Here is a 16,371-nt window from a genome sequence, read left to right as displayed (position 1 = left end):
AACCTCCAGCCGCGATCGCTCCTGCCTGGAGCCCGCAGGAAACCTGCCCGGTGCTCTCCGGTGCCAGGGGCCAGGCTAGTCCTGGTGCCCGCTCTCAGGCTAATTCTGGTTTTCATGAAGCCCCAGCGCCTGCAGCCAGGCGGCTGTGTGATGGTTTCCGCCTTAAAGTCAGAGGGAGTGTGGAGAAAGCGTCACACTGTGACCACCCCCCTGCAGCCTGGAGACTCAAAAAGCAGAAGGCGAATAAAAACACCCAGTTCTTTTACATAATCTCAAGATTTTTAAAGCCAAGCTCTTGATTTTGGATGAGCATGAGTCATGATTTTTGAACATTGGAGGGGCCCTAGGGCAACTTCTTTTTTGGTCCTGGCTTTTGTTTGTTTCTCTCAGCACTTGGGGACTATGCACACCCTTAATGCACACTGGTTTTCTTGAGAAACAGCCAGTCATAAAATATAGGAAGATGGCAAGTTATTGGGGTACCTTTCTGTCAGAGAAGAGTGGTAGCCATCCTCAGTGCTGTAGTTCCTGTCCTGACTCTTAAAAGTTGAGCCTTTGCAGGAAGACAGGTTTCAGAGTAGCAGCCATGTTAGTCTGTATCCGCAAAAGGAAAAGGAGGACTTGTGGCACCTTAGAGACCAATAAATGTATTTAAGCATAAGCTTTTGTGAGGTACATACAGCTCACTTCATCAGATGCATTCAGTGGAAAATACAGTGAGGAGATTTATATACACAGAGAACATGAAACAATGGGTGTTACCCTACAAACTGTAAAGAGAGTGATCAGGTAAGGTGAGCTATTACCAGCGGGGGGGTGGGGGAGGGGAACCTTTTGTAGTGATAATCAAGGTGGGCCATTTCCAGCAGTTGACAAGAACATCTGAGGAACAGCTGGGGGGGAGGAGGGAGAAATAAACATGGGGAAATAGTTTTACTTTGTGTAATGACCCATCCACTCCCAGTCTTTATTCAAGCCTAAATTAATTGTATCCAGTTTGCAAATTAATTCCAATTCAGCAGTCTTTCCTTGGAGTCTGTTTTTGAAGTTTTTTTGTTGAAGAATTGCCACCTTTAGGTCTGTAAGCGAGCGACCAGAGAGATTGACGTGTTCTCCGACTGGTTTTTGAATGTTATAATTCTTGATGTCTGATTTGTGTCCATTTATTCTTTTACGTAGAGACTGTCCAGTTTGGCCAATGTACATGGCAGAGGGGCATTGCTGGCACGATGGCATATATCACATTGGTAGATATGCAGGTGAACGAGCCTCTGATAGTGTGGCTGATGTGATTAGGCCCTATGATAGTGTCCCCTGAAAAGATATGTGGACACAGTTGGCAACGGGCTTTGTTACAAGGATAGGTTCCTGGGTTATTGGTTCTGTTGTGTGGCGTGTGGTTGCTGGTGAGTATTTGCTTCAGGTTGGGGGACTGTCTGTATGCAAGGACTGGCCTGTCTCCCAAGATCTGTGAGAGTGATGGTTCATCCTTCAGGATAGGTTGTAGATCCTTGATGATGTGTTGGAGAGGTTTTAGTTAGGGGCTGAAGGTGATGGCTAGTGGCATTCTCTTATTTTCTTTGTTGGGCCTGTCCTGTAGTAGGCAACTTCTGGGTATTCTTCTGGCTCTGTCAATCTGTTTTTTCAATTCTTCAGCAGGTGGGTATTGTAGTTGTAAGAATGCTTGATAGAGCTCTTGTAGGTGTTTGTCTCTGTGTGAGGGGTTGGAGCAAATGCGGTTGTATCGTAGAACTTGGCTGTAGACAATGATCATGTGGTGTGGTCTGGATGAAAGCTGCAGGCATGTAGGTAGGAATAGCGATCAGTAGGTTCCCGGTATAGGGTGGTGTTTATGTGACCATCGCTTATAAGCACTGTAGTGTCCAGGAAGTGGATCTCTTGTGTGGACTGGTCCAGGCTGAGGTTGATGGTGGGATGGAAATTGTTGAAATCATGGTGGAATTCCTCAAGGGCTTCTTTTCCATGAGTCCAGATGATGAAGATGTCATCAATGTAGCGCAAGTAGAGTAGGGGCATTGGGGACGAGAGCTTAGGAAGCGTTGTTCTAAGTCAGCCATAAAAATGTTGGCATACTGTGGGGCCATGCGGGTGCCGCTGATTTGAAGGTATACATTGTCCCCACATGTGAAATAGTTATGGGTGAGGACAAAGTCACAAAGTTCAGCCACCAGGTTTGCCGTGACATTAACGGGTATACTGTTCCTGATGGCTTGTAGTCCATCTTTGTGTGGAATGTTGGTGTAGAGGCTTCTACATCCATAGTGGCTAAGATGGTGCTCCTCCCTTATGAAAGTCCTACACATCTGAAGTTTTTACAGTTATCTGTATCAGCTTGTCATTTGAATTTTCTTTGCAGGAAAGGAGTTGCCCTCATAGTTGGGGACCACAGATTTAAATAGATTTTTATAATTGACATCTTTGCCCTTCATTTGCTAAAACAGCAAAATAATTAACCAGTCTGACATTGAAGGATATCATTGGAATCATTGAAATGAATGAGCAGTTTACACCTCAGAGCTATTGTTTCAGGTACTCTGAGTCTGCATGTGTTTCTGGCCAAGTTATGCTGCCTTGTGTTTTGAGGGGTCCGCTACCACCACTGTAATAGCTAAATATATATTTGAAAAAAAAAAAAACAGGCACTGGAGAATATCTGAGACATCTGTCCATCTCACCCCAACTACTCCTTCAAACCCTTTAGTGGGCATGCATGCAAAGTGCAGCATTAATTCTTATTATAGTCTTGCTGAACTCAGCTTCAAATCAGGGAAACCTTAAGTGATCTGGGGGTTACCTAATGACAATTTGAGACTGGCCTTTTTTCCTAATAAAGAAAATCCCCACTGTAGAAGTGACATAGCACACTGTTACCATTTCATTAATGGAATGGGGGGGTGGATGGGGGAGGGGGAGAAGAGATGTTGGTAGCCCATTTATTTCTACAAACAAACCAAGCTTAGGTGGTTTCCACCCCCTTTAAGTTGGAGTGTTTTGCTTTTACTATTTGACAATTAGTAGAGACTGGCAACATCTGCCAGAAATTAAATAGGTTCCCCCCTACCTTGCATCCTGTTGCTAAGACTCCAGTTCCACAGCCTACCAGGGACAGCTGTAGCTGGACAAAAAGGAGGGGGGCGGGTTACTCCTTATTGCAAAGCTGATCTGCTCTGAATTAATTAGTTTCACACACTGTTGGAGTTGACTTGAGTATCTATGGTTTGCCTACATCTCCTGATCCTAGGAGGGCACAATGTAAAGGGGAGGATATGTGACCAGCCCATATGTCTCCTCTGGGAGAAGCTTCCAGCCCCACCTCCCTAGGCCAGGGCACCCAATTCCTCATTGGCTCCTGGTGGGCTGTGGCCACAGAAGCAGGAAGCTCATGCCTCTGGGCCCAGCTGGAGCCAGCCCCTGTTCCCCCAGGCGGAGGCCAAGGAACCTGCTCCCAGCTCCTTCCCAAGCACCCCCCACCCTGCACACAGCCTCAGGACCACCATGCTCTCCCTGCCTCTACCAAAGTTACCTGTCCTTCTCCTGCTGTGCCTCTCCCCAGCAGCCAAGCAGAAAACTGCGGGGGGCAGCACTTGACCCCACAGGCCTTCCCACTTTGCTTGGCCTAAGCAGCGAACCGTACTACTCTAGGATATGAGAGTACATGTCAGCTGTTAGTCACATTTCTGAGTACTTTCCAGCAGTGCATTAAGCAGTTATACCACACATCACCCTAAGAGCCTATGTAGGTGGGCTAGAGGTGGTGGGACTGGACCCCAAGCCAATGCCAGAGCAGAAGTTTAGATCTAAACTTTGAGCCCAGCTGAAAAAATATTAGACGGTTCTGTGGGGGTAGTGAAAGGTTTCTCTTCTCTCCCCTTTTCCAAGTGGTTGGTTCTTCAGGCCGTAAAATTAAGAGGCAGGACATATGTGTCTGCTCTAGTCACCTTTGGGTTTTGCTAGTTTCTGAACCTGGGCTTAGCAAAACAGTCTCAAGGTTGTTGCAACCTGAATGGAGTGGTGGTATGTGGTAAGACAAAGGGGAAAGATTTTACAGTCAGAACCCTAGAACCTCATCAATAGTAACAGGAAGTTGTTTGGGGATTATTTAAATGAAAGGTGCTGGGAACAGCAGTTATCTGGAGACATCCAGAGATGCTGGTGCAGTTTTCTTCTAGTTTACACCAGAAGTACAATATTGATGTAACTCACTGAAGTCTGGGGAGTTACACCTATTTAATTCAGAAGAGATTCAGATCCAGGTTTCCCTGGACACATTTCTAGTCACCTGAACCTTTAAAAAAAAAAAAGGGCGGGGGAAGCCTGCCAAGCTGTACAGAGTCAAAGAGCATTAAAGAGTTATTAAAATAAACTTCTAGGGAAGTTTATGTTAGACTCTTACTTTGCATTTACAAATCTGAATCCATCATGCCAATTGTACACCAAGAAATTGTAGTTACTTGTTAATCTTGTCCAGAGGAGGCAGCTTGGATGATGATAGTCCAGACAGTTCTTCCTGGAGGTTGGGATCTGCCAGAAGTGCCAGTCAGCTCTCCACAAAGCCTGTTACAAAAAGAATAGTTAGAAGTTCTTGGAGGAAAACTGCTCATTTGCCAACAACTTTGCTAGACACAGTTAAACCCTCCAGTTTGGTACAGGAGGATACACCCCTTTCTTACAGTAGCCAGAATGTTCAAATACTATGGAGTTGAATGGGCAGGTTCAATGCACTATTAGGCTTCCTACATGCCATTACCAAGAAGCCTTAGGCTCCAGATGCTAAAAGCTCACTTGGGAAGACTAGAGAGGCAGTTCAGAAAAGGCTACTCAAAGGCTATGCTTATGTCACCAGCAGATCCAGAAGGTGAGTCATCATGTCAAGGACAGAGTGTCTGATATAGAAGCTAGGTTGGCCCCCTAGAAGGAAGGCAGGTCAAGCCATGTGGATTACTGAAAGGGTGGCATCTTCAGATATCTAGGTCAAAGATTAGGGTAAACTCATGGACAAGAAGCCACTAACAGGTACAATACAGTTTAAGCCATGTTATTCTGCATTTGTACTTAAATAGAGGAATGGAAATGTTACCCACTATTGAAGATGGATTTTAACCAAGTTTTACCAAGGATACAGAAATACAGAGTTCTTAAAGCCATCTCCACCACCAGGCAGGGGAACAGATTTTAAGTAGATTATCCTCACTCATATTACCAGAGTTAACAAGGGTGCATTTAAAGCATATGGCACAGTATTCAGACAGAGATCCAGGGAGACACTTTAGTCTTTTATAATATAGAAACATTTAAGGGGCGCCACATAGCAGGGACTTTGGGGATTCATTTATTATGGGCACAATACAGTTTTATTGTGCCGCTGGCTAGGGAGCAGAATCATCAGGTACAGCATCAACATGGATAAGATATGGTCTCCCCATGTTCTAGTTCTGTTGCAAGTTATTTGGGTACTGTCAAGAGCACACCCCCCATATATCAGAAGGGCTTGTCAAACCAGTTTTTCCCCCCCACCAATGACCTAGTTCTTTATTGGACCTAGAATGAGAGACAATACGATCAGTGCTCATTTATGGACATTTCTTCTCAGCCAATACCAGAATGCTCTGAGTAAGAGGTATCCAAATAATTAGGGCATATGGTTTAGATGTCCAGAAGTGACATATCTAGTCTCATACTTTGTACAGCTTCTAGCACAGTAGGATCCACCCAAATCCTGAATGGGGCTTCTTGGTGCTACCTGAATACAAGTGGTGAAAGCATCCTACCAGGCTAGCAGGCTGATTTAATAAGGTCAAGCAAGGAGACTCATCTCACTTGATGAGCACTACTGTTATTGTCTTATTTAGGCTTAGAACTAGCAACAGATGTATGACAGTCATGTTAGTTTCTGGTGGTATGGAGAACTGGTTAGACTCCCTGTAATATGTCGAGAAACATCAAAAGACCCATATTGTTCTTACTAGCAGATATTCTTGTTATGGCTGACCCATGCCAGGTCCTTGCTGCTGCGGAGCTGGCAATATACCAAGTCCTTGCTGCCCCAGCAGCCTGTTCTCTTGCACTTCCCGTATGTGTCTGTGGATTTCATGGATCTTCTCAGTTAGCAGATGGTGGTATTCCTCCCGATTTAAGGAAACAGGGGAGAAAGGAAAAGAACCTGTAGATTAGACAGGGTGGGTGAGATTCTGTGGCCTGCATTGTGCAGGAGGTCAGACTAGATGATCATAATGGTCCCTTCTGACTTTAATATCTATGAGTCTATGAGATTGCTTAAAGAAACCCCTACCAATATGCTGTGCATGTACAGAAGCTGTCCCAACCCTAAATTATGCAATGAAGGAGAGTCAAGGTCAGATACTATACGGATTCCCTGCAAGGGCAACCAAAAAAAAGCCTCTTATTTGTGTGAAGGTATAAGAATTAGGTTTCAACATCCATTCTTTACTGCATGCGAGGAAAGCAGACATTGAAGTCTGGCACTACAGGAAGAGAGTTTCTTTGCTGTGAACGTATGCAGATACTAAGCGAGAAGGACACATGCTTTCCACTCACTTTCCCATTCCCTAAAAAAAGCCTTGTGACATACTAGCTTGCATTTTTTTTGGACCCTCTGGTCATTCATGGCTCTCAGGACAGCTCTATTTCAGATTGAGCTCAAGCCATAGGGTTTAAGGAACGCTGGAAGCCATTTTTGTACACTTTTTTGGCAGAGTGCTCCCTTGTTGCTATCACCAGTTCAAGGGCACTGGGGTGGTAATTCAGGTTTTTTGCTACTGTGTCACCTTGATGGTATTGAGCAGGCCTAAGGAAGAGTGCTGGCAGCCTCATCGAACTAGGACTCTAATTAGGGCTGGATCAGTGGAGGAGGACTTGACACAAGCCTAAGCCGTCACCAATACAGTAAGATCTGTGTTTGGTCTGTACTCTCTGGAGCTCTGGTAGCAGAGATAACGCCACTTACCCTGCTGTTTGCTTGTTCATACGACTCCCCTTCCACTCTCCGAGCAAATGACACCAGCCTCTCTGTGCGCTCATCTCCCAGTACGGAAGGATCGGGATTGGGATAAATCATTTGGACACTAAACAGGAAGACACCCATGCAACAGAGGATTCAGTTTCTTCTAACTGAAAAATTGCTTCTCAGTCAGTGACAGGCTTTTGGTTTGTATTTCAGGAATCTCAGGAAAGTAGTTCTAAGGCCTTGAGCAGGACACTTCAGGGGGGCGAGCTTTGACTGACAGCCATGTACCACTGTTCTCACCCCATCCCAACAGGTCATGCTGCATATAAAAAGGTGAAAGACCAGCAAAGTATTTTATCATACTGAGACAAACTCCAGGGAAGGGACTGCCTCCTTACTTATTGGTAAAGAGCCCAGCTCAGTGGGCTCTAATCTCAGCTGGAGCTCTTGGCTTTACTGTAATATGAAGACAAAGTTTCCTTGGTTATAAGTAAATATTACATAGAACTTATGTTTTTCCAGTCTATAGTCTTCATTCCCCTCCACCCCCACCAAAAAACCCCCTCCATTACTGAAGCCTACAGGTCCCTTCTTTTTACTTTTCAGCAAGCCACTTGGAGCATCAGCCACCATCTGCCTTTATTTGGCAAGGGTAGAAGAGTGTGGTGGACAGCGGCGTGTTAACGCCTGGGCCAACAAGGCCTAGGGCGGCAAATTTATAATAGCAGCCAGAGGCTGCTTCCCCCAGTGCCGGTTTGCACCCTTTGTCCCCGGCCCGACCCTGCCCCAACTCCACCCCTTCCCCACCCCCTCTCTGCCCCTATTGGTCCCCTTCCCTAAATCCCCACCCCAGCCCCGCGTCCTCTCTTGAGCACACTGCGTTCCCCCCCTTTGTGAACCTGTTTCGCGCACAAGCACTGGCAGGGAGCGGGGAGAAGCAGGACCCAGCAGTGCGCTCGGGGGAGGAGGTGGAGTGAAGGTGAGCTGCGGGCGGCAATTATTTCTGGGCCTAGGGGCGGCAAAATCATTAATCCGCCACTGGTTGTGGAGAGAGGCAGAGAATGGATTTCACGTGAAATCCCACGTTCTTCGATATAGGGCAAAGGACTTCTTAATTCAGAAGCCTGTCCCTCTTCTTGGAGGGAGAGAAGTCCCCTTGTGACACCAGAAGCCTACATCCTCTGAACATGCTCATGCTGTGCCAGGCTCACCGATTCTTGCCACTGGTTATTCCTGCCAGTGCTGGATGATTGTGGTGCTCTTGGCATAGGACCTAGGTTGGCGACAGCTGCCATTTCATCCATCACTGGGCTTAAAAACGAGGGGGACGGGGAGAGAAGAGAGATTGTTAAGACTTGGAGTTACAATTAAGATCTTAGGTAGCAGCTTTCATCTTAACACCTTTTGCAATGGGTTTCTAGACCACAGCACATGGGAATCGTTGGTGCACAGGGGTGCAATGCAGGACAAAAAGCCTAAAGGTTATCCATGAGCCACACCGCAATGGCATATTCCTTCTCCGCCCCCCCCCCCCCGCCAATGTTCTGCTTCAGCAGGGCTAGGAGATGCCCTGTGACCTCACTCAAGAACACAGATTTACACGTGTGTATTCTGCAGCATGAACCCAAAGCAAGTCCCGGTCATCTTCTAGGCCACCTGTCCATTGAGGCAGCAGCAGTGCCCAGGCAGAGCCAGTGAAAACTGAGCCCTGAAGAGACCTGTATGCAACTGGGGAACCACTCAGAGGAGGTTGTCCAGAAGCTGTTCGGTTCTGCACAGACTTCCCCAGGACATCACTGTAGTGTCACTTCAGGGACTGTGTATCTGCAGCTCCCCAGTTAAGGGATATTTGAGCTACATATAACCTGCCTTGGGTTTGTGCCAGGGAGGGCAGACCAGGGCTCAACACACCGAGGAGGCAGCTGTATCCAAGTCTGAGGCAACACCTTCATTTAGCCCAGGAAGCAAATCCCATCACTGCCAGTGAGACATAGGAGGAATTTGGTTCATCAGAACTCTGCCTAAACAGAAGTATGGCCAGGACTCCGGAAATAACAGCCACCTGTTTTTGAGATATGTGCTAAGGATTTAATGGCCATGAGCACTATTAAAGGACAGCACCTCCAGAAGCACAGGCTCCTAGCACCAGAGGAAGTGTGCCCCCAACAGGAGCAACTCACTCCCCTACCTGCAACAGCTTGGGTATTCCCTGAAAGCCTGTCCAAGCAATGACAAAGATCACCGCTCTGCATGGTCTGTCTGTAGACAGAGCTATATGAACTTGTCCAGAGGATTCCAAGTTTGCTGTCCAGGCATAGAATTGGAAGACACAGAAGCCTGTGCAGCTGCAACAAGAGGGTCTTCACTTCCAAGGACAGATGCTCAATTCTTAGTCTGAACAGAGGGTAGGTTGATCAATATTGAGTACAACTTTTCTTCTTTGGGATTTTTTTAATCTGTGTCTGGGGTGGGCGAGGGGGGAGAAGAGAAGGGAATTTAAGGAAGAACAGTCTTTCATGCAGACAAGACCTTACTTGTCAAAGTTTATACCCAAAGGAAACACAGATTCAGGAGGGAGACTGGGGCGTGGAACCTCTACACCTGCATTCACTCTCAGAGTGATGGGATCTAGAGATCAAGAAAAAAAAATGTCTGCATCTTGACCAATAGTTTGCCACCCCTTCACTAGGCTTTGCACGGTTATTTTAAAGAAACTACCCATTTAGAAAACCAATTTAATGTCTGGGAAGTGAAGATCCTTTACAATTTATCTTGGAAGTGTGATGAGAGGAGAGAAAACAGGGATTGGAGTCGTTCTGAAGAGCAAACCAGTCACTGGGGTAGATCTCTTGTTATCACAAGAAACCCTTCCTAGGTCACTGCCAGGAAGGTCCATGGCTGCTTTTAGCATAATCCATTTGTTGAACTAGCAAAGAATAAAGGCAAAGCCTTAGCTGCATGCTCCCCCAGCAGACAGTAACCTCCTTCAATATCTCCTAGTACTTGCCTCTAGTAGTAGCATAGCGGCTTTCCCTTCAGGTTTTTCTAAGCTTCCTGCCTGATTTTGATACACTCCTATGTTCAGCTCTGCCAAGAATCATCCATCTTGTGTAATACATATGCTTTGCCCCCCATCCCCTCTGCTCCCACACCACCATGTTGATGTCCCAGAATCAGTAGGGCTGCAGGAATTGATCAGAATTTACTCCCTTACTGTCAGCCCGCTAGGGATTTTCTTTAAGACTTTTGAAGTATTGCTCCTTGTACAGAGGCATATTAAATATAGGGGAAGGTTTGATACCAAATAGGAGCAGGCAACCACTAGTGAATGCTCACAAACTGGGTAATTCAGGAAGGCACATGATTAGAGGGGAAGAGTTTTGAGCAGTAAGATTCAGACAGACAATTCCTTAACCAAAGGGAACTTTAGGCAAATATGTCAGGAATTAAAGTGGTACTGTTGGAAGATGTTCCAGTGTGGAAGTCAGGCAGAAATCCAGTTGCCTTTCTCTTCCAGCATTTAGACCAGAGATTCTTAGGTCACTAGAACATGAGACACATTGGACAACACACTGTCAGCTGGAATGTGACCTTACTTTGTGGATTCCTGGGAGATGGCCCCTGGGTAGATTGTTCTGGCTGCTGACCATTTGCTTGAGGCCAAGGTAATCCCTCCATCCTGAGATGCCCCCCAGATCCTTTTCTGCAGTACTCCTTCCTTGGTGCTCATTTTCCCATTGTGTTTTGGGGCAATTGATTGTTCCTGTCTAACTGTAGTATTTGCATTTGTCCTTATGGAATTTCATCCTATTTATTTCAGGCCATTTCTCCAGTTTGTCTAGATCACTTTGAATTCTAATGCTGTCCTTCAAAGCGCTTGGAACTCCTCCCAGCTTGGTATCAACAAATTAGGTATACTCTCAGTTTAGATAATGACATAAATATATTGAATAGAACTGGACCTAGGACAGATCCCTGTGGGACCCCATGTGAAATGGCCTCCCAGCTTGACTGAAGCATTGATAACTACTCTGAGTAGTTATCCAGCTAGTTGTGCACCCACCTTATAGCAAGGTCATCTAGGCTAGATTGCCATAGTTTGCTTCTGAAAAGGGCATGTGAAACAGTATCAAAAGCCTTATTAAAGTTGATATACATCACATTTACTGCTTCCTCCGTATCCAGTAGGCTTGTTACCCTGTCCAAGAAGGATACTAGGTTGGTTTGACATGATTTGTTCTTGACAAGTCCATATTGACTGTTACTTATCACATTATCTTGTGGTGCTTACAAATGGATTGTTTGATTATTTTCTCTATTATCTGTTCAGGTATTGAAGTTAGGCTGACAGGTATAATTCCCAGGGTTGTCCTTGTTCCCTTTTTATAGATGGGTAACTTGCCCTTTTCCAGTCCTCTAGGATCTCCCCCTTCCTCTAGGAATTCCCAAAGATAATCACTAATGGCTCAGAGATCTCTTCAGCCAGTTCCTTATGTATTCTAGTATGCCTTCCGTCAGGCCCTGCTGACTTGAAGGCATCTAATTTGTCTAAGGTCAGGCCTACACTACAAGCTTACATTGTTATAGCAGTGTTGCTCGGGGGTAGGGGGTGGTGTCTTTCTTGCATACCCCAGAGCAACATAGTTTTGCTAGCATAAGTGGTAGCGTGCACAGCGCTAAGTCAGTGGGAGAGCTCTTTGAGGGGTGGTTTAATTATGTCAATAGGAGAGCTCTCTCCCATCAGCATAGAGTGGCTACAAGGGAGATCTTGGCAGCGCAGCTACATCGGTACAGCTGTGCAGTGTAAGGTCTCTAGTGTAGACGTGGCCTAAGTTGACAGGAGAGCTCTGTCTGCATCGAGCATCTTCACTGCAGCGCTACAGCAGTGCAGCCCCCTCAAAGCTCCTGCTCCCACACTGTTCTTGGTCTTCCTCTTTCTTTGAGAAATTTATAAAAATGTTTTCTTGTTACCTTTTATATCCCCAGCTAGTTTAATCTCATTTTGCCCCTCGATGCTTGTGATTTTTATATTCATCCTTTGAAATTGGCTCTAGTTTTTACTTTCTGTAGGACTACAGTTTTAGGTCATTGAAGATCTCCTGGTTAAGCCACGATGGTCTCTAACCATACTTCCTAGGTTTCCTTTGCATTGGGATAGTTTGCTCTTACAGCCTTAAAATTTACTTTTTTTGTTTGTTGTTTATCTGAAGCACAGACCTTCAGTTACGATATAATTCCTCCCTGCTTTCTCCCCATTCCTTCACATCCTTTGTTCATCTCAAGAGTCCTCTTCCATTTTACCCAACCCCCCATAGCCAGTCACCCCCTTCATACCCACCTTGAAAACCCATCCCCATGCCAATCTGAAAACTAGACTATGTAGAAATAACATACTGTGAAGCCTCTCAGCCTTTTCCTCTTGCCTGAGGCAATTGTATAATAAAAAAGTCTACAGTTTTCACAACCAGCAGCCAGAGAAAAGGCTGCAAGGAAGTGTTAGTAGATGTACATAAGGAGAAAAATATCTTTCCCTCCATTTGTTAGGGAGGTCAGAGTCTTCCAAGCCACATATTGTTTGTTAGAAACCAACACAGGGCTTTGCCTCACACTAAGGGTTGTACAAGCAAAAGAGAAAACCCAGGTGCCCACCGTTAAGAGGGCAGCATGGAGAGGTAGCAGCAACACATCTAGGACTGTCAACAGCAGAGTCACCTTTTACCAAAAGCTAGCATCACAACCACACAGGGAGCAAGAGCAGAGAAAAAGGGAGAGACAAGGTACATACATATCACCACCAGTTTTCTGCTATCCTGTGGCTGTCTCCCACTTAGCGAAGATGTAGATATTTTGTGTTTTCATTCTTGACACAGTAGCTTTTCCCATGTAGTGACAGACTTGGAGGGAGCAGGCTAAGGAGGTCCATTTAAACAGTTAATAAGGAGGAGTGAAGATGTAAAGATTAAGGAAAGACAGTTCTCTCTTTCAGCCTGGGAACATAAATCAGCCTGGGTTTAAAAGGGTGGAGAAACAGTACTTCGCAGCCTTGCTATACAGAACTGTTAAATAATCACATCCACTTTTTAAGGAAAATCACAAAAATCAAAAGCTATCAAGCACAATGCTAGAGGGAAGAGACTTGCTCTTCAAACTTTATATTAAAATAAACAGCTTACTTAATAGCAGTCCCCTACTACACATTTCCCTATTCCCATTCTTACATGCATTTCCCTCCAGGAAAGCTTAGCTATAGAGACCTGGCTTTTCTTTATATACCAGTTAGCTTTGCTACTAGCGCTCCCTCTTTCGCAAAGGATCCTAATCCCAATCAATAAATAATTGGGGTTAGGATGTGGTAGAAAGTTACCATCTCATTAGCTAAAGGCTCACAACCATGGGATCACCCACAAACCTGTTTTGAAGCCAATGGAGCTATGTTCTTAAGTCTGTCCTGCCCATGAGTCCCAGCTTACCTATTCACAATCAGCTTTGCTTGGGGGAAAAGGTACTAAAAGGGACTGTACTGAGTGAGTAATATTTACATTTAAACTATTAACCAGATTAACTATCTGCTCCACATTATTCAGATAATGGCAAATCCTCCTTTGAATCTTCCTCAGCTACACCTTGTGTCAGTGGCTGATCAGTGGGGAGGCTCCCAGACAATTCTGTTTGGCTGAGAGTGTAAAGTTTCTGTACTGCCATGAGTAATGCCCCCCGTTTCAATGAGCTCTCTGAAGGTGGACATCTGTGTCAGTGCGCAGGCCCAGAGACTTCCCTGGGGCTCTGCACATGTGCAGGGATTTACCTGCCCAGAGCTCATGACAGGACCAGGGCCTAAGCAAAGTGAGGGATTTGGTAGGACAGAACATTAGCTGGGCTGCCACGTCAGTGTGGGTTAGAAGGGGAAGGAATTAAGATGAGGCTTTCCATGACCCTGGAGGGATGGGTTAGAAGGTGCTGCCTTTAATAAATCAAATATAAAGCAGCCCTTACCTGTACCCACTGTTGGAGAAAATACAAAGATTTCCTTGTAGACATATTAAGAGGCTGCCTTGGTGTATTTTTGACAAACACCTTGCCTGGGTCGACAGTGCTGAGTCAGGGTTTAGTCTTAGCATCAAGCTTATTGGTGAATGCTCTGTTATAGAGAAGAAAGTTTGGCATTTGGGAGGGACAGAGGATTTTTCCAAGCACTGCACAAAGTTGGTTCCATTGCCCAGTAACAGAAGCCAAGGCATAAACCCAAGAAGTCATAAAACTGTGAGTCTTCTGTTTATGTATTTTTACAAAAAGTTTCACTCTTTTTTTACATCTTTGCATAGCATTAGAAGAAACCTGCATTTGAAGTTGAGAAAGGTAGGGGCATGTGAATTGCCATACCACATCGGACCAGTGGTCCGTCTGGTCCAATGTCCTCTCTCTGACTGTTCAGCACCAGGTGTTTCAGAAGATGGTGCAAAAAGCTCTCTAACACAGTGGTTCTCAACCAGGAGTACATGTACCCCCGGGGGTAGGCAGAGGTCTTCCAGGAGGTACAACAATTCATCTAGATATTTGCCTAGTTTTACAACAGGCTACATAAAAAGCACTAGCAAAGTCAGTACAAACTAAAATTTCATACAATGACTTGTTTATACTGCTCTATGTACTGTATGCTGAAATGTAAGTACAGTATTTATAGTCCAATTGATTTATGAGAAAGTCAGCAATTTGTCAGTAATAGTGTGGCTGTGAAACTTTTTTTTGTATTTTTATGTCTGATATTATAAGCAAGTAGGTTTTAAGTGAAGTGAAACGTGGGGTATGTAAGACAAATCAGATTCCTGAAAAGGGTACAGTAGTCTGGAAAGGTTGAGAGCCACTGCTCGAGGAGACACTTATGGACTAATCTGTGCGTAGTGTAAGCTGTGTGTTAGCTCTTTTCACTTCTAGTTTGGCTTGTTTTCTGAAATATGAGAGTTCATTATGTTCCTAATTCTCTGTTTTCCTTTTTTACAAACTGTGGCTGTCCTCATTCTCCATTTAAATGGCTGTTCCTTAAGATTTTGAATTATATTGTATTTTGTGATAGATTATTGTAGTGTGTGTGTGTGTGTGTGTGTGTATTTTAAAAAAAATCTGGTTTCAGAGTAACAGCCGTGTTAGTCTGTATTCGCAAAAAGAAAAGGAGTACTTGTGGCACCTTAGAGACTAACCAATTTATTTGAGCATGAGCTTTCGTGAGCTACAGCTCACTTCAGAAGTGAGCTGTAGCTCACGAAAGCTCATGCTCAAATAAATTGGTTAGTCTCTAAGGTGCCACAAGTACTCCTTTTCTTTTTGAAAAAAAAATCTGAGTTTCAGTGACTGTCTGCTTGTTCTTGTATTATGAACTAGGGTAAACCAGAGTGTCTGATCTTCCTTTTCCACGCTAGTCCTATTTTATACATTTCTATTCTGTCCCTTCTCTCAACTAAATGGGTCCCAGTCTCTGCACTCTCCTCTCACACACAAATCTTTCCCTCCTTACCGCCTTTCTTGCCTGTATCTGAATCACTTCACTTTCTGCACCCCATTGATTTGAGAGAGGGTAGCTAAACCTCAATGTGATCTCCCAGGGGGTGTGAATCAAGGATTTCTATATTGACATTTTCAGTATTTCGAACTCATTCCTTAGGCAGCCTTAACACGTCCTAGCTTTGCTTTTCTGACTGGTGTTGCAGTGGCTTTTCATTGAGCTGTCCACAGTGATGCCTGCGTGTCAGCAAGCAAGCAAAAAAATTCCCTCTTGATTTTTTTTCTTCCAGGCTTCCCGTCACCTCATCTCTGCCCTCATAACCAAACTGTCTCTTCCGCCGATGAATACGAGTTTCCTTGAAGACAGACCCAACTCCTAAGTTCTCCACCATTTATTTTGCAGCAGTGATGGCATCTTCAAATCCAGTGTCTCTGTAGGCCACAATGAAATCAAGGCAGCTTCTCATCAAAGTATTAGCGGTCGCGATGGCCATCGACTGAGTTTGTAATGCCTTGTTTACAATGTTTACTTGGAACAGGATATTGTGGCAAACCACAGCTGAGAGCAGAAATTTGAAGGTAGTGATCTAGTTTGCCAGGCTTTGTGCCTCATGTCGGATTCTGGCTTTGGATTTACTCAACTGCACCAGTTCCATCAGGGCATTGTAAACCTCAGTCACTTGGTACCTCTCTGGCCTTACGCTGTCAACGCAGCTCTCCCAGCAAGTGTCACTTCGCAGCTGCATGGTCAGATTTGTCACATTGTCCATGAGGATCTTCCACCTGATAGTTGATGCTGAAAACAGGACGTATATCTGTAAGCTAGGAAGTGTATGGTCACATCCTCACATTCCAAACTAGTCACATTGAAATAAGGCAATCTGGGGCTG

This window comes from Eretmochelys imbricata, chromosome 1 (assembly GCF_965152235.1).
Source record: "Eretmochelys imbricata isolate rEreImb1 chromosome 1, rEreImb1.hap1, whole genome shotgun sequence".
Lineage (NCBI taxonomy): Eukaryota > Metazoa > Chordata > Testudines > Cheloniidae > Eretmochelys > Eretmochelys imbricata.
The sequence above is the reverse complement of the archived record's forward strand: the minus strand, read 5'-3'. Positions refer to the sequence as shown.